Raw genomic sequence first — 20,282 nt, forward strand, 5'->3', positions numbered from 1 at the left:
GAGTCACAAGCATAGATGCGCTCACTCTCCAAGGGAGAGACTGTGAAGAGAAAAGAACAGATGGAGCAGGTTAATAAGTAACTCCGGCTAATGGCTACCCAAAGGTTGCCAAGCAAAGAACCTGCCAGATTTGTTTAAACAATAGTTTTTAAATTGTGTTTACACTAGTAATTTGCTTAGCAAACCCTGTCCTCCACATAGTTTATGGGGAACTGGGCAACTGAGAATCAGTTTCAACAGTCAAAAGTTAGAGTTCTGAGGAAGCCAAATAAATGAAGTTTGTACTAAACACACCCCCTTCTCCCCCATCCCTACCATCACCTCACTCCTCTTAGTATGTACCCCTCATCTTCCCAAAGGAACCACATAATTCTCATATTGAATCTTCTCTCTCCTGAAAGCTTCCTTCCATTTTTTTACCTAAAAGACAATTAAAACAAATTCAGTGGCTCAGCATTTTACCCATTATGGATTTAATACTCCTAATTTATTAAGGAGCTTACGTGGACTCTTTTTCTTCCCCCTTAAAATATTTACAATAATCTATTACTCATTCTGAATTTTAAGTCACTTAGCTTTCCCTGGAAATAGCAATCCATTTTATGTATCACTTTTTGTTTACCACCATTTTATCCTTCATTCTCCAGTCTTCAGACAAAAAAGTTTACTGATACTTTTTGTACTTCCGTTAGAAATAGAAAATGTTTATACATTATATATGTTATTTTATTCCAATGTGTAATTCTTTAAAATATGCCTTATCCCAAGTGATTTCCCTGAATTGTGTGCTCTATTAATCAAAGCTTAATTTAGTAAATGCCACCCTCAAATTATATCTTGATTCCTTCCTTTTTTTTTTTTTTTTTTTTTTTTCTGCGGTGCGTGGGCCTCTCACTGTTGTGGCCTCTCCCGTTGCGGATGGAGCACAGGCTCCGGACGCGCAGGCTCCGGACGCGCAGGCTCAGCGGCCATGGCTCATGGGCCTAGCCGCTCCACGGCATGAGGGATCTTCCCGGACTGGGGCACGAACCCGTGTCCCCTGCATCGGCAGGCGGACGCTCAACCACTGCGCCACCAGGGAAGCCCTCCTTCCTTTTTGTTAATTGAATACTAGGTCCTTCCAAAATGGTCGTTCTGTCTTTTTTGGTGACCCTCCACAAATCTTTGATGATGCTCAGTTATATGGCTTGATAATTTTATTAATAAATAATAATAACCCATCACATTACTATGGTTTTGAACTTAATTATGAGCAGTGTACTATATATGTTTAATCTTCTTTTGAATCTTCAAACTGACCTTTAACTTCTTTTGATAGAGCTTTAGCTAAACATCAGCCTCCTCACAATCAAATTGCTTATAATTTCCACATCATTTGTTTCCAGATGGTGAGGGTTCCATTGTGCCTACTTTTCATGAAGAGCTGCCTTAATTTCTTTTAGACTTCAGATCACAGGGCTGGAGGTGCTGACAGTAAGCCTATCTTAAAGAATAGGCCATGTCCAGCCAGTTGGGTTTTTTTTTAATGGTTGGTTGTTCTTTCTTTTTTAAAATATTTATTTATTTAGGCTGTGTTGGGTCTTGGTTGCGGCATGCGAGATCTTTAGTTACAGCATGCGAGCTCTTAGTTGTGGCATGCATGTGGGATCTAGTTCCCTGACCAGGGATCGAACCTGGGCCTCCTGCATTGGGGAGCACAGAGTCTTAGCCACTGGACCGCCAGGGAAGTCCTAGTAAGGCCATCTTAAAGGAGTGGTGCTGCCATTAGCACTTCTTTGCCTGCTGCAAATCTTTGCAAACCACGAAGAGACAGATTGGGACAGAGCTTGCATATCTACCGGGTTAGGCTTTGAAATTTCTTAGTGGATTCTGGTTGATGGTTGGGACTCTGTGGTTTATGGCAGCATTTCTCAAAATGTATGCCTAAATGCTGTAGTGTATAAATAAATGTTACAAATAAAAGGAATTCTATAGTCCAATATGTAAAATTCTGGGTTTATCAATGCTGAGAAGTTGTCCCTGCTCTCTGACTTCTCAGAGCCCTCAAATACACTAATATGTATTGTGAACTTCCACGAGGGAGATGTTGTGTCTTCTGCATCCCCAACTTTTTCTCCCTTCTTGCATATTATAGGACCATTTCATCAGACCACATTTTAGGAAATGCAGGTCTAGTTATAGTTTCCAATATAAACATTTTTGATGGGTTGATTTGTTTTTTCCATTAGTTTTCCTTAATCCCAGGACCATATTTTAATTTTGAATATTTTGTCCTAAACTTATTTTAATTTCTCCATTTCTCAGTGAAACTGTAGACAACCAGTTTAAATTTTTACCTTTGCAAACTATTTTAAAATTTCATTAATAGTTAGAGCAGCCTGGAGCTTTTGTTAAGTTGAATAGTTTTTTTCCATAACAGGAAATTACTGTCTTCAGTATTCAAAAATTACTTTCACTGACATCGTCACTAAATGCATTTATTTGAGAAATATTTATTGAGTACATACACTCAGTCATAGGGTAAACAGCCTTTCCAGCCTGCCTGGGACTGAAGCAGTTCTGAAGACACAGGGCTTTGTGTGCTAAAACTGGGGAACTGCCAGACAAACTGACACTAGTGTGTCACCCTCAGCAATGTAGCAGTAAACAAGGACATTCTAGACAAAGGAAACAGCATGTGTCAATGCCCTGAGGCAGGAACAAGTTCATTTTAGCCAAGAATAGAAGTGTTAAATTAAAGGGGTTTCTGTCAGAGAGATAGGTAGAGGCCAGGTCATGTAATGCCATATGTTGAGAATGGGATTATGATTTTATTTTATGGACAAATGGAAGCAACTGGAGGATTTTTTAGTAATGACCTGATGTTTTAAATAAAAAAAATCACTCTGGTGAATGAGTGGAAAATGTACTATAAGGTAAAAGGAGGTTATTGTAGGAAGTCTAGGTGATAGATGATGGTGTCACAGAGGAATAACTAGGAGGGTGATATAATTAGGAAGTATAATTGACTGGAATTGCTTAGCAATGGTATCTGGGGTACACCTGAGTTTTAGGACAGGTGAAATGGATGGATGGAGGTGTAATTTACCGAGATGGAGAATATCAGAGTAGATACAGTTTTGGCAGGGAGAGTATTGTGGATCATGATTTCTGATTTGGAAATGTAAAGTTGAATTGTAGGGCAGCAACCAAATGGAAATGTCAAGCAGAGAGTTGGATATAGAAGTCTGAGTTTATTGGAGAGGTCAGACATAGAGCAATATATCCATCAGCACATATACAGTATTTAAGGTGATGGGACTCTATGATACTACCCAGGTGGAGAGTTTAAAAAGTAAAGTAAAGGGGCCCCATGAGTGAGCCTTGAGGTGCTCCAATAATTTAGATGTTATGTTAATTCTTCTGAAAAAATTTACTCCCTCAGTCCAGACTCTGAAAATAAAGATTAGCCAAAGTCTATTTGGAACCATCTTGGAGAGAGTGCATTCAAATTCCTGATGACCAGCCTTGGTTTGTAAACAGAATTATCTGTAGAATGGAAGAGGTGACCCATCAGGCTATGGCAGCTAGATGAAAATTCCTCCTGAGAGTGAAGCATTTATTTACTTTGTCCTTATTTGATAGTTACATTTTGGAAAAAGAGAACTGTGGTCCCAAGTGGGTCTTAAAGAGCACCTATGAAGTCATGAAAGTACCACATACCTATATCTGGAAACATGTACCCTCATTATTTATGCTTACATGTTTGGTATGTTTCAAATATAAGCCAGTAAAAATAAATATAATTAAAAATATCTGTACCAATCCCTGAAGTACATACAAAAGAGAGAAAAACATGCTTTAAAAGGATGTAGGTTCTGTATCCAGTATTGCTGGGTAGAAGTCAGGGGAGGGCTTTTATGGGAAGGGACCTTTGGGATCTATCACAACCATGGCTTTTCTCTTGACAGGTGTATCCCTTCTGTGGAGAGAGATGATTCATCAGAATGTACAGTCTGATGAAAAATTCCTTACAGCCATGTAATTTCCTGTGTTTTAGTTTTGTTTCACTAATAGCTTTGGAAATTTATTTAGTTTTCTCAAGTAGTTTTTCCCAGTGGGAAGAGAAGGCATCAATGAGCAGTATATTTCTCACAGAAAATTAATAAATAAAGTGGCACTTTTGTAGAAATTAGTCTCTGGGGCTCAGGAAGCATGAGAACTTTTTCTGAGGATGGTGTACTCCTATGAGCCAAACGTCCAGGTTTTGGACCTGAGAGAAGTGAAAGACCCATCAGGGAATGGCAGAACCCAGCAAGTGAGGGTATCTGACAGAGCTTAGTGTGCGTCACAGCTGCCTTCACCTCACAGGCTCAGGTGAAGTCTCTTTCTTCCTTGGCATCTGCTTCAAAGTTTATTTATTTATTTATTTTGCGGCGCGGGCCTCTCACTGTTGTGGCCTCTCCTGTTGCGGAGCACAGGCTCCGGACGCGCAGGCTCAGCGGCCATGGCTCATGGGCCCAGCCGCTCCACAGCATGTGGGATCTTCCTGGACCGGGGCACGAACCCGTGTCCACTGCATCGTCAGGCGGACCCTCAACCACTGCGTCACCAGGGAAGCCCTGCTTCAAAGTTTATTTTGAGCATTTGCCTCCCAAACCTGTTTCCTCTTTAGGGTCTGTGATGTGTCGTACATTTTTGATTCTGGCCATTCCTTTTATATAGAATTTTGGGCCCTTTTTTGCTAATGCAGACACACCCTCCCCACCTTCTCACAGGGATCAAAACTGTGGCCACCAAAACAACTCCAACTGAATTCTAGAGCCGCCTCTGTCTCACCTCTTGTCTTCCTCAGATGCCTTAGGACTCAGCACAGGATTTCAAGCAATGTAGCCCAGAGGAGACATGGTTAAAATTAGTTTGCTGGATTTGTCTAGGGCTCTTTTCAGTGTTCTAGAAATTAGTGAAGTGTCAAGAGAACTTAAATAATATGAGCCAATTTTTTTTTGAAACTTACATCCTTTCAAATGAGCAACCCTTGAGGTGCTGAGTTTAGTTGGTACATGGGCTTCCTAGGGCTGGTGTAACAAAATATCACAAACAGATGACTTAAAGGAACAGAAACGTATTGTCTTACAGAAATCCAAAGTCAGTGTGTCAAGAGGGCCATGATCCCCCCAAAGGCTCTAGGGAAGAAGCGTTCCTTGCCTCTTCCTGGCTTCTGGTGGTGGCTGTCAATTGTTGGCATTTCTTGGCTTACGGCTATAGTTCATCAGTCTCTGTTTCCATTACCGCATGGTGTTCTCCCCTTGTGTGCCTATGTTTCCATGTCTATTCTCCTCTTCTTATAAGGACAACAGTCATCTGGGATTAGGTCCCACCCTAATGAACTCATCTTAACTTGATTACATTTGCAAAGACCCTATTTCCAAATAAGATTTTATCCAAAGGTACCAGGGTAAGGACTTTAACATATCTTCCTGGGGAGACACAATTCAACCCCTAGCATTCGGTATAGAGATCAGACTTAAGATTTAGTGTTGAGAAAATATCCCATCATTATCTGGACATGAAGATATGGACCTGGCTCCTCTGACTGCAGGTATTATCACACATGCTCCCTTTTCTCAAAGAGGACTCTTCCTCTTAACATTATAGCAGAATAAGAGTTTGTCATTGTTTCACCCTTGGAAATTTATTTTGCCCCATATCGTTATTTCGTTGGGATATCTAGACATAATACATAAACTCACCAAGTAGGTAAAATAAAGAAAACATTTATTTATTGACTTTTGAGCTTCAGAGGCTAAGGACCTTGAATAAAGCAACAGAGTTGGATAAATGCTTCCTGATACAAATTTTTCCTGCATCAGTGGAGGTGAAAACTCTATGATTTGGAGGGAAAGGGAAGAGCTCTAGAGGAGTACAATATAAACAGTGAAACTGAGGGAATAAAAACAATAGAAGGAGTTGCTGGTATGGATCTCTGAGAGAAGACCCTACCTCTGCCTCCTCAGGTTGGTGAGATCAATAGAATTCTTTTACAGATTCAGGATATGAGAGTAAAGGAGCCCTGTACTCGCTTGTTTTCTGGGAGCCCTGGGCAAGGCAGCTTTACAGATATTTTCCTGGATTATCATTATGTCAAATCTCCACGAAAGAGAGTTTCAAGGGGTACTGAACAGAGAGGTCCTGAGACAGCCTCAGAATGGGTCAGTTTTTTTTTGTAAATCTGGGAAGGGTGTAAAGGACAGGTAGGAGGCCTCATAGACTTGATGAAGTCTTGAGGCAAGGATGACTGTGCAGCTAGATATCAGGTGGAAAGGTGGATGACCCTGCAGTTTTTGGTGTTAAGAGCGTAGTGATGGTGGAGGTGACAATGTGATAATAAATCTTTCAGTAAGTACCAGGGACAAGACAATTCTCCTGACCAGATAGCTTAAGGCTACGCAGTCCAGGGAAGGAAATGAAACTTCATGGGAAAGAGCGAAGGAAGAAACCCTGAGATGATGGGGAGTTCACTCCAAACTACCCAAGATTACCTTTTTACTACCTGACAGAATGAGGTCTCAAGATAGAAACTAAGTTCATTTATAGAAAAATAAAGTTACCTCCTTTTGTTGCCTCAAATATCATACCTACTACAACATCTCTGCAGTAAACAGATGAGCAAGTAAACATCTTACTCATCTTTCCTGGGAAAAGTAAACATCTTTTCCCAGTAAACAAATGAGCTCCAAGGTACTCTGCAAAGGATATACCTGTGGATCAGACAGTAATCCCCCAGGAGGACAGGGTCAGTGTTTCTGTCATGATTATATCTCAAGTGCATAACATGAGGTGCCCTGATAGAAGGCATATTTGCTGAATAATGAAGGGGTGGTTCAATGTTCTTTAGGTCCAAAGGAATCCTGTGGCATGATAAAATGAAACATCATATATAGGAGAGCACGTAAGACACCGAAAAATGAAACTAGTTATCACCATTTTCCTTCTGACAGAAGTAGCCAAGCCTGGAGTTTTGTGAGCACTGACTCAAGGAATAATAAAATGTACTTCAACATTTCTGAGCTCTAATTGTCTCACATGTATCACAATAATAATTTCATATCTCTTTAACTTCTAACTACCTAGTTTATGATAATATAATAATAACTAGGATTTAAGATAACCACAAGTGTGTTAACCTCAGCTCTTTGTGTATTTTATCTCATTTAAGAGGTACAACAATTCTATGAGGTAGTAATTGCTCAGTCTCATTTTTCAGATGAGAAAATGAGGCTGAGAGAGGATAGGTAACTGACTTCTACAGCTGGTGCATACTGAGACACAAAATCTGGGCTTGCTTTTAGCCTTTCTGTTATATTGCCTCCAGGCAGTGGAAAATATATTTGGAAGCCATTTGCTTTTTAGTTTTTGAATTTTAATATTATTTAATTTTTTTTTTTTTTTTTTTGCGGTACGCGGGCCTCTCACTGTTTTGGCCTCTCCCGTTGCGGAGCACAGGCTCCGGACGCGCAGGCTCAGTGGCCATGGCTCACGGGCCCAGCCGCTCCGCAGCGTGTGGGATCTTCCCAGACCGGGGCACAAACCCGCGTCCCCTGCATCGGCAGGCGGACTCTCAACCACTGCGCCACCAAGGAAGCCCTATTTAATATTTTTAAAACACTTGTGATATCCACCTGCTTCAGTAGTTGATACCACCCTCTCTTTTCCAGCCTATCTCTATGGCAGAGAGGGGAAGAACAGTCCTGCCAAGGAGCTAACTGCAAACCAGTGAATCCATTGAAGGCACAAAGGAAAACTGCTACTAAGGAGGTCACTGACAGCCATCATTGATTGTCCTCTTCCAGTGACTGCAGAGCTGGGTCTTGCTGACCATATTTGGGCTGCAGCAAGTGCTAAAGGAATCGTAACCATTCCTGTAGAACCCCTTGGGTCACACTAGTAGCTTAGGGAAAGTATCAAGCAAACATGCCTTTTACCTCTTGTTTTCAGTTCTTCCAAGGCTACTGGGGCAGCTGCTCCAGTGGTGCACCTGTCTCCCCTTCATCCTTATCACACCTTGCTTCAGTTGCCATTAAGCACTGAGTATCTGGTTTGCTGAAATGGATGGGATATCGTTTCAGAATACAACCTCATGCAATATTTATACCCTCTTCTTCTCCCTAGCTCAAAATAGGACTTTAAAATTGCCTACTGCACGTTTTCCAACTTCACCTTGTGAGTTTACCTACCACTTTCCCCACAATATACAATTCCCAGCAGTGCTGTAGCTAGATAAGTGTTTGTCAGGCATGTATTTCTGAAAACCTGGCCCTCCTCCACTAGCACGGTTCTCTCTATTCCGACTCCAATCTGCTGAAATGGTCACTTTCCTTCTGAGCTTTCTCTTCCATGTCTCTCCTGAGGGGATACAGGCATGTTGCTGGGGTGGGGATTTTATCGATAGAATGAAAGCTTTCTCTGAATGTGATGCTGATGCTTTGCGACTTAGCAGCCAACAGGGCGGCCAAGTTTCAGGTTCCCCCACACATTGCAGCTCTCTGCTTCCAATGCTCAGTGCTGGGTGTGTTTACTAATGATCACCCTGCCCCAACCCTTTCTTAAAAAGTCTTTCCTGCTCATAGTGTAGCTGTAGACCAGGGGTCAGCAAATTATAGCCCGTGGAACAAATCTGGCCCAACACCTATTTTTGTAAATAAAGTTTTATTGGAACACAGCTACACCCATTCATATGTATTGCCTGTGACTGCTTCTGTGCTACAACAGCAGAGTTGAGTAGTTTTGACAGAGAATATATGATTCCCAAAACCTAAAATATTGACTATATGGCCTTTTACAGAAAAAAACGTACCAACCCTTGTGTACGCTACTGCCATGACCCTTATTATGCATTATTTCCATAACCCCAATGGCCAACACTCAGTGTACCAAGAGAACCAATCTGGGAAGCTTGTCTCCTCCAATCAGATTCTTTCCCCAAGGAATTTGTGATGATAATAGTCAGGGGTCCATTTGTAAGCAGAATTTAGGAAGTCGATCCATGTTAAGACTGAAGAATGAAGCCAGTCTGCGGAGAGAAAGAGAAAAGTTAGATCTTGCTTCCCTGAGAAAACAAAAATGTTGGAAATAACAGCTGTGTTGGCTCCCACTGACTTTCCTTTTCTTGGTGTTAGTCTCTCACAAGGCCCAGCTGCATATTTTGACCTTGGATTTCAGGAGATAACCTTGTATTCTTCCAATAAATTTCCATTTTCCCTTAAGCTCATTTTGTGACCAAGTCAGTGAGATTAGGCCTTAGGTATGCTTAGGGTTTTCATTCAACATCCTTTCTTTTATAAAGTTTGCTTCATCTTCCCTTGGCTGCACAATTCTCCTCTTAAACATTTAAATCCAGTCATAGCATATCTGACAACAATATTAATTAGATGGGAAATTGATTCCTGTCGGGGGAAGGAAGGATGCTGATGGGAGAATAGGGTTAGGAAATGATCACTTTGTGATCATTTGGGACTTTTTCAAATTGTATGCAGAAGCGTACAGAACATTTCACTCTATTTACTTTTGTGCTTTTGTGAGAGTACAGATGGAAAATATTTTTTGTTCACTTCGAAATAACACAGCCCTGCTTTTTTCAACATAATGTTTTTGGCCTCACTAATCATGTGATTTTTCTTCATTTTAGTACTATTTGGATTTTTTCAAATGTATTCCCAAAAAATATCGGGGAAGAGAAAAATCTCTGGGCTTTGGTGAGCTTCCCCAAATATCTAATTTGCATGGTAAACAGCTGAAACATAAAATGATACTTTGGTTAAGGCAGGTAGGTGTGATGTCCTCTTGCCAACCCTCTTTTTTTTGCCATTGATTTTATTAACTGTTACTCTGAAATTTGGGTCTCATGAACTTTTAAAAAATAACATAGCAAACACGCAAATAATAACCAATAAGATTGCTGTTAGGCACAGTCACCAAAATCTCTCTCTTTGGTTATTCATTCTTTAAAAATTGGGTGTTGCAATCTTTTGTTTCTAGATATAGGCAGACATCTGATGAAGACACAGCCTGAGAAGAAATTGACAGAGTTTAGGGGACATAGTGCTTATTGATCTCTGGATACTTTCAAACTTCTGTGGGATTTATAAAATTTATAATTTTTCTTTTCTGTGACAGTATACGGCACTGCTCTCCTAGAATACTTTAAATACAATTAATGGTTTACTTAAAAGGTTTTAAGCAATATTTTATGGGTTGTTGGAAACATTAAACTTAATTTCAGAGAAGTCACACTAGCTATATAAGGAAGCATGAGGTTTTTTGAATTTTATCCAATAGAATAATTTTAATGCAATATCCTAATGACTAAAGAAATGATAAAACTCTTGTGCCCATATTATTTAAAATTTTCAAGAAATTTGAGGTTTATTCCATATTACTTAATATATTTCTACAGATTATAAGATGTATGTATTTATTATTTTGTTTGGATTTCTCTTTATTCTTAGTATTTTAGGTAATATTTCAAAGGTGTTTATATACCTTATATTGTATGCTGAATTAATTTTATTTCTTTAACAAGCACAAGTTCTTTCTGTGTGCTAGACACAGTGGTATATAAGTACTTTAAAAATATAGCTAATTTAATCCCCAGAACTATATGGGGTAAGTGCTGTTATCTCTGTGTACAGTTGGGGAAACTGAGGCGCAGGTTGATTAGCGTAGCTTGGCCAAGGTCATACAGTCAATAAACTGAAAGATCAAGATTTAGCTAAAAATCATCCAACTCCGGAGCTGATGCTTTTAACCACTCTTGTGTATTAAATGTTAGCACTCATTCATTCATTCATTTTGTAGAGAGATACAGATTTTGCTCCTCAGGAAATTACCTCTCATAATATTTGTTCTGTAGAGTCAGACATAGGATCTCTTGAAGCATGTCAAAAAACAAAGTACACTTGTGAATCAGTGAGCATTCTTGCTCAGATTCAGCCAGCAGACATTTCCAAACACACCACTCTGTCCTGGGCACAGCAAGGAAAGAAACTGGGTGACAAAATCATTGCCAAGGTCAGTGTCAATTCCAGACACAGGGCAATGCCAACTCTATTCTGTTTGGAGGCTAGATTGAGGTTAGGACAAAATGATCAGATGAGCAGTCCTCTATTCTAAACTACTTCTCTGGGTCTGAAAGGAGATAGATTTACTTCAATCAACCCAATTTTCTTGCATTATCACCATAGGTTCAAGTTGTCATATGAGTTAAAGGCAAATGTGCTCAAGATCTTAAGGAAAAAGTTTGTTTCTGAGAACTTTCTTTCTTAACCAACAAGAGAAACTGCTTTGTTTCATTAATTTAATTTTTTTCACCATCATAAATTTAGAAGATTATTTGACTTAAGTTTGAATTGAGCATACTATTTTGTATTTGCCTTTTCCCACGAAAAAATGTAGATACTGGAATACTCTCACACTTTCGTCTCTTTCTCCCTTCTTCTCCTTCCTTCTTTCCTCCTTCCTTCCCTTTATGTTGAGCTTCTTTCAACATTAGGAATAACAAGGTGATTTAGGTCTTAATGCCTGCCCAAAGGAGCTCAGAGTCTTACAGGAGAGATAGACATCAAAACAAAGAACTGTAAATCAGTGAAATGAGCACCATAATGGGGATATGCCCAAGGTGTATGTCAGAGACAAGCCCCTTAAAACCATGCCAGGAATCCATACTAAAGAAATGACTGTCAAATGCAGAAGCCGGTCAGAGGCAAGAACAGAGTAGAGAGGGAAGCCACCACCAATGCCTGGTATCAGAGAGAACCTGGGAGTGTAGAGGAACAGTACTACTCTCAAGACCCTGAAGTGATCCAAAGAAAGAAACAATTATGAATAAGTGGAGGAAAAATGTCCGGGAGGTTTATTTTAATCCTACTAGACTGAGTCTTGCTACCACAGACTCCTTTTAGAGGAGCAGGAGTGATAAGGCTTGCACACAGAACTTCTGTTTGCTCTATGGATGTTGGATTGCATGGGACACCAAAGGAACACAGAGGAGAGAGTGATTTATTCTGCCTCTAAGGACTGAGGAAATGTTGCTGAAAAGATAGTTCATTGCTTGAGATTGGCCTCATAGATTGATAAATAGCAGTTCTCCAGAAAGAGGGTTGGGAAGTAGGGATGGAAAGAGGGGCAAATTATAGAGACGAAAGAGTGCATGGAAAATTTGAAAAAGGCTGTCCTGTACTGTTCATTATGGTTGGAATATAGAACCTATCTCAGACTGTTGTTTTGATCTGCCTATTAATCCCTCTTTCTCCTACTCCATAGTACCTTGTGATTCTGGTGGGGGCTGTCATTCCCAGTACTCCCCTACTCCCCATGGGGACTCATCAACGACTTAGGCATAGCCAATCAAAATTCCTTTTCCTCTGACCACAGTGAGTCCTGTAGAGATGCTTGGATAGCAGAGTCTGCCTGTTTGGCTTTAAATTCCGGTCCTGCCATTTCTTACCACAGTGATCTTGGGCAAGTTACTCTGCCCCTCTATGCTTAAGTGTCTCAACCTCCAAATTGGGGCTGATGATAGGGTTTTTGTGAGGACCAAATCACTTTATATATATGGCATGGAGAACCATATATATATATATATATAGTGATTATATATTTATATATGGTTCTTTATATATATATATAAACTTTATATATATAAAGTGATATGGCATATATATATATATATATATATATGGCATGGAGAACAGTGCCTGAAACGTGGTACACACTCTCCACGGTGGCATTTATTTACTTAGAGTGGAGGAAAATGTGCTTTGCATTTTTGGTCAAGTGGTTGGAAGAAAGTGAGGTAGGGACTGAGGACAGACATTTATTCTGCCACATGGCGCAAGTCTGTGTATAGCAGGGGTGAATGTGGCCAGCACCTAGGGAACAACAGAATCAAGATAGCCATTCACCCATCAGTTTATGTGTCGATCTCTTTATTAACATTTACCTATTGTGGGACCAACAAATTCCTTGACTAGTTTGGGTTGGATTCCTGTCACCTGCTACTTAGAGAGACCTGTGTGAGGGTTTATAGGAAGGCTTGGAGAGAGTTGAGGCTGAATAGGATTGGTTGGGGAAGGGCTGCTAGTTGAGTTTGGACTTCATCCTTTAAGCTACGGTATAACATTAAAGCTTTTCAACGTGGAATGACACAATCAGAGAGGTGTGATGAAGAAACAAACAGACAAAACTCTGGTCACCGGGTGGAGAATAGAGTGATATATTCAGGCTTTTTCATACCTGTAGCTACACTTGTGCATATTTCAAAATTATGCTGTGGAGCTATATTTGAGAGATGATTGCTATAATGAAGAGACTTATAGCCCAAATGACTTTTTTTTCAGAGATAACCCCGATGATTCTGGATTTGATTCTCTTTAAAAGTAACAATGGGGCTTCCCTGGTGGCGCAGTGGTTGAGAGTCTGCCTGCCGATGCAGGGGACACGGGTTCGTGCCCCGGTCCAGGAAGATCCCACATGCCGCGGAGCGGCTGGGCCCGTGAGCCATGGCCGCTGAGCCTGCGCCTCCAGAGCCTGTGCTCCGCAACGGGAGAGGCCACAACAGTGAGAGGCCCGCGTACCGCAAAAAAAAAAAAAAAAAAAAGTAACAGTGATGAAATTAGGAGCACAGAGGGGTAAGGCTTGACTCAAGAAGGAATTGCCTTTTACATGCGTGAGTGTTTAGCATTTTTATGAGAAATATTGGACTTTTACACAATGTTTTGCTGCTCAGCTGAGCTGCTTTGGAAGAATTTTGGGGGTTTCAGGTCCTACTTTAATATTGCAGTATTCCTCTAATCGAATGGCTCCTCCTCTGTTTTAGTTGCTCTTCCAGAAGGAGCCTCCTAAAATAGTACTCTGAGAAAGCATATCACTTCCCCACTGAGAGGTTTCAGTGACTCTCTTGTCTATTGAAGAAAATGCAAAATCCTTAGTCTGTCTTTGAAGTTACAATCTGGTTCTTACTGACGTTGGTGAGCAAATATTTTATTGAGTACCTACTGTGTGCCAGGAATAAGATAGAACATCTCTAATAGAATTACAACAACTCACATATATAATTTTAAATTTTTTAGTAGCCATATTAAAAAAGTAAAAATAATTAGTTAACCTTAATTTAAATAATACATTTCATTTAATCCAATATATAAAATATCAAAATATAAAGAATATTAAATATTACTAATGATATATTTTACATTCATTTTTAAGAAATCTCAAGTATCAATATATATTTTACACTTATATCACATCTAAATTCAGAAGGCAAATTTTCATTGAAAATCCTTAATTGGTATTTAGATTTCATAAGATGTACAGTTGAAAAAGCAGACCCACATATCTACGTTGCTCCAAACATACTTAAGAATTTTCAGTAAGTAGGTTGAGTATCAGTTTTTAGATTTAAATTTTATTTAATTGAAATTAAACACAATTTGAAACTCAGTTCCTTAGTCTCTATAGCCACGTTTCACAATCTACATGTGTCTCATGGCGGCATGTTAAATAGCACACTTTCAGAAGCATAGGCCCCACACTCATGAAGTTTACATTAACTCATTTCCAGCTCTATCTTCTACTGCTTCCCTACAATGGCAGATGTATTAAACCTGTCTCGAGACCTTTATTCATGCTATACCAGGTAAGCTTGTTTTGTCCTTCAAAAGATGTACTTCTTCCCAGCTTACCCCTCCCCATCCCCGTGTCCTCAAGTCCATTCTCTACGTCTGCATCTTTATTCCTGTCGTGCCCATAGGTTCTTCAGAACCAATTTTTTTTTGTTTTGTTTTGTTTTTAGATTCCATATATATGTGTTAGCATACGGTATTTGTTTTTCTCTTTCTGACTTACTTCACTCTGTATGACAGACTCTAGGTCCGTCCACCTCACTACAAATAACTCAGTTTTGTTTCTTTTTATGGTTGAGTAATATTAGATCAGCTCAGTGCTTTGTGACTACCTTGAGGGATGGGATAGGGAGGATGGGAGGGAGACACAAGAGGGAAGAGATATGGGGATATATGTATATGTATAGCTGATTCACTTTGTTGTAAAGCAGAAACTAACACACCATTGTAAAGCAATTATACTCCAATAAAGATGTTAAAAAAAAAAAGATGTACTTCTAACCTATTGAACTCTGCTTACCTTCAGAGATTAGCTCAAATGTTAACCCACCTAGGCAAACCCTTCTCAATCTCTATTCAGGAAGTGTTCTGTATTTTCTAAATATCTTCAGAACTTGGATTGCACCTTTCTTTTGACACTGATATCATACTACCCTGTGGCCTTTGTAGTCAGTAAACCCAGGTTTGATAACTGGTCCTGCCACTCACTGGCTGTATGATTCTGGGTCACTTCCTTCATTTCCCAAAGCCCCTATTTCATCATCTGTAAAATGATACAACAGTATCTACATAATTGGAATGTTGGAGTGAGATAATGCTGAAAAGTGTTTAGATCAGCACTTAACCTATTAGCAGTATTATTCATAGATATTCCTTGTCTCTATTAAGTATAATGATCTACAAACAATAATAATAGTAATAATGATAATAATAACAATGATAATAAGTTTGTGCTAGTTCCTATTCAACTGCTTTATCATATTTAATCCTCCAAACAATTATATTATCCTCATTTTACAAATGAGGAAACTGAAGTAGACAGGGATTAAGTAATTTGCCTCAACTAATGTCATGCAACCAGATGCAGTTTGAAGAGATGCAGTTGGTTTTAAATAATAGAAGAGATGAAATATAGTTTGAATACATTTTATTAATATTTTCTTTCCTGTAGTTTGGAGGTGATGTAGAGGAATTGGCAAAGGATTTGGAATCAGACATATTTGATTTTGAATGCTAACCCTGTCACTGACCAGGAATATGATCTTGGGAAACCCACTTAATTGCTCTGCATCTCAAGTTCTTGCTCTGCAAAATGGAGCTAATAAAACCTAATAGGAAGTGTATAATGTAGAGGTTAGGTTCAAAGTGCCTGCTGTTAAATTCAAGTTTCACCTTTGAAATTCCTAGTTTTGCAACATTTAGCAAGTTTCTTAATCCCTATGCTGCAATTTCCTCATCTAAAAAAATGGGAAAATTAATATTATTAAGCTCATAGATTTGTTCTAAATATTACATGATTCAATCAATATAAACACTCAGAATTATAACTAGATATAGTAAACAGTCAGCAAATATTAGCTGTTATTATCAATATTCCAACGCAGGGCTTGGCATAGATAGAGTACTAAATATGTTTAATTAACTTTCCGTTTTCCTCCACTTCTCCTTCCTCCTTATATTTATATCTTTATATTTGTATCATTTACAGAATATAATAATAAATTTTGCATATGCTGTGTACTCAATAATATTCAACTGAATAAGTGGACGTCTCAACCACCCTTTTATATTATTTGTATTTTATACAAGTACATCAATAGTATTTTCAGAAAGTGTAAATAATTGCATGTGAAGTAGAGATAGTAAACTAGTTACTAGTACATAGTATTTTATATTTCCCTTGGGCTTGTAGTGATTTTAGTTACGTTTGAGGCATTCTGAATTTCATATGCATAAAACTTCCTATTATTCAGTCAATATGGTCCTCTGTCCAATTCTGATAAACTTAAATTAGAATATCTTTCAAATTCAACCACAGTACCAGACTGTACTGAAAATGAATTCATAAGGGAGGCAAATATTGTCATAAGCAGTGATAAAAAGATTTGAATAATGTAAAATGCTATAGCAGGAACTGTAGAGGTGTAATGAATATTATACATATTGTGCTGTATTTCTAGTTCTTAAATATGACCTTCCTCCTGTTCTGAATCTTATTGTGCTCCCAGTTTTATTTGTCAATTATTATGATCTGTTCAATCTCTGAGCAAAATCATTCTCCTCATCTTTAAAAACCTGAATTTCTCTCTCTGCTTCTCATTAGATCTTTATTTGGACTCCGACTTTCTTAAGTTAAAATTATATACTTATGTTCATGTCTTGTTCTTGTGCATTGGCAAGATGGAAGTTTTTAAAAACTCAGTAATCACTTTTCTGACCATAAACGAAATGTATAGCACTCTACCAGGTGTTACAGACCAGGAAGAGGACAGTCCCTGACATTTAGGAACTCAGAGTCTAGTGACGGTGACATCACATGCGTATATAAATGTAAAACAAAACCGATGACAGTATATTTTATCATAGTAAACCCAACAAGTTCTTTGGAAATGTGGGGAGGGAGTGATGGGTTCTACTGGTAGTGAATAAGGAGGAGGGCAGACTTCTTAGAGGAATTGAGCTGGGTCTTCCTTACCTAACTGGTAAGACTTCCACCTAAGAGGCAGGCTGAGGGAAGGTCTTGAGCAAAGACACATAAAATGGGAAGAAAACAGTAGTAGACAGTCAATATGATGAGGTCAATAAGGTGGAGTTAAGTCACAAGTTGGGAAAAAAACAAAACAGAATCCAGTTGTGGAAAACATTGTAGTCTACGATTTATTTTGATGTATTGAGATACCACTGAAGATTTCCAGTTGCCTTGAGATAAAAGTGAATGAATGCTTTTGAAACATTGAAAGTTTTTAGTTTATTCCATAGCAATTTACCTATCCATAATTAAATTAAAATCTATTACTTGGTCCTGCATATCATTTAATTGAAGATATTTGTATATATTTTAAAAACTGAAAATGCAGGTAATTTCAAACCTATGAAGCTTTGACAACTTTCTTTTTTGCTTGATATTTAAATTAAAACTCTGATAAGGAATTTTTTTTTAACTGAAGTGTAATTGACATACAGCATTATATTAGTTTCAGGTGTACAATAATGACTTAACATTTGTATACATTGCAAAATGATCAACAAGGTAAGTCTAGCTTTCATTTGTCACCATACAAATTTACAAAAATTTTAATAACATTATTCAACTTAGTAAATCAAATGATTATTTTGAAAATCCAGTTTTTCCCGTTTATCATATTATTATTTTTTTTATTGAGAATGTACAGCATTTCTGTATTATGCTAAATGACTATAGTAGTTTCCTATTGCTATATAACAAGTTATTACAAACAGTGGCTACAAAAAGACATTTATTACTTCACAGATCTGTAGGTCCGAAGTCCAGGCACAGAATAGCTGAGTCTTCTGCTTGGGGTCACACAAGGCAGAAATCAAGGTGTCAACTGACTGCATTTTCATCCAGAGATGAGAGTACTCTCTCAAATCAGTTCAGTTCTTGGCTGAATACAATTCCTTGTGGTTGTAGGAATGATGTTTATATTTCCTTGCTGGCTATCAGCAGTGGATCATTCTCATTTCCTAGAGGTCACCCTCAACTCCTAGCCATGTGGCAGGAATTGTTTCTTCTCACAATGAAAGCATATGACCTCTTACTTCTCAGGGAAAACCATTGTGACTTGTAAACTTCAGATCTGTGCATACACACACACACACACACACACACACACACACACACATATCTATATATCTATATATAGAGAGAGAGATATATAGATACATAGATGTATATATACATGTGTTTAAATATATTTTTATAAAAGTATGATCATGAAATGCATCATAAACATTTTATATGCCAATAAAAACATATTGAATTATTTTTAATGACTAAATAGTATCCTATGATATGGTTGCACTATATTTTATTTAGTTCTTTTATTATTGTTGGATATTTACTTTGCCTTAAGTTTCCAACATTACAAATAAAGCTGGTGTCCACAGATATACTGTACCTATGCCTTGTGTAGTCCTGTAGGATAGATTTTAAAGTCTTTAGGTGCCAAATTTACCACTGCTGGTAGGCACCACTGAAGGTTATGATAACTATCACATTTAAGACAGTCCCTATGTTAGTGTTGAAACAGGTTGCAGTGTAACTCATAATACTTCTAAGCAGTTGTTAATATTGTTAGTAAATCAATAGTTTGGGACAGTGGCTGAAAGGATAGGTGCAGTGCTAGTATGTGTGTGATGGTTAATTTTATGCATCAACTTGACTGCGCCACAGAGTGGTCAGATATTTGGTCAAACATTATTCTGTATATATTTGTGAGGGTGTTCCTGGATGTGATTAATATCTGAATCAGTAGGCTGAGTAAAGCAGATTGCTCTCCCTAAAGCGAGTGGGCTTCATTCAATCAGTTGAAGTCCTGAATAGAACAAAAAGACTGAGTAAGAGGGAACTCCTGCCCAACTCCCTTTGAGTTGAGACATCTATCTATGTATCTATCTATCTATGTATCCATCCTGTTAATCTTGTCTCTGCAGAACCCTGATACAATGTGCTTTATTTGGAATAAGTTCTTTTTTTGGCAGTATTAGAGTCTCATAGGCAGATAGAAGCACAGTGTACTACAATCAGTGACCTTTGGTTTTCTTTTCTTAAAAGACGGATGGAAATCTTTTATTGTGTTATCTGAACAGATTGGATTCTCAGTTTCCTCATCTGTAAAAAAAAAAAGGGTTTAGTTGTAAGTTTTAAATGAGATTGTTTCATGGACCATGGTGCATGGTAAGTACTTCATAAAACATTAGTGCTTTTTTTCTTCTTCTTCTTAAGAATCTTAAAAAGCAGGCAGATTGACTGTTTCATATGTGCTCAGAAGCTGAGCATCAAGATTCCTTCATTAGAGGCCATGTTCATTTGTGTGCCAGCAGTTCTTGAGAGTGAATTTACACTGCCTACTGTTGCTGAGTTACTTTTTAACAGTATCCCATTTGTGAACACATGGGGTGGTACTGAATAACTGCAACAGAAGTAAAGGATGACTCTCTTCAATAAAAAGAGAGTTTTATTGCTGTAAATATGATCTCGCTTAACCCCAACATAAATAACCACAGCATATAAGTACAGGAATGCCAAAGATGCATTAATGCTAACCCTGAAGTGTGGACTCCCCTGGCATTTATGTATAATGTAGGAGCACAGGTCAGATTATTCCTGCTTTTTTTAATTTAAATGAATGTATATTTTCAAGTTCTGTTCCCCCAAAATAAATTGAATGGAGAATGCTTTATTACATGTTCAGCACATATAGAAAATGACTCTTAATTTGATTGAATTAAAAATACTTTGCTATGTCTTAAAAATATGAAATGCAGCATTTTTATTAAAAGAGTAAAAAACACTTGAGTAATTTAGAACTCTATTTGTTAACTTAAAGGTCTGGAAAAGCTAATTTCCAGGTGCTCTGCATCTTTAGAATTTTAATTTGA

This window comes from Orcinus orca, chromosome 5, assembly GCF_937001465.1.
Source record: "Orcinus orca chromosome 5, mOrcOrc1.1, whole genome shotgun sequence".
NCBI classification, from domain to species: Eukaryota; Metazoa; Chordata; class Mammalia; order Artiodactyla; family Delphinidae; genus Orcinus; species Orcinus orca.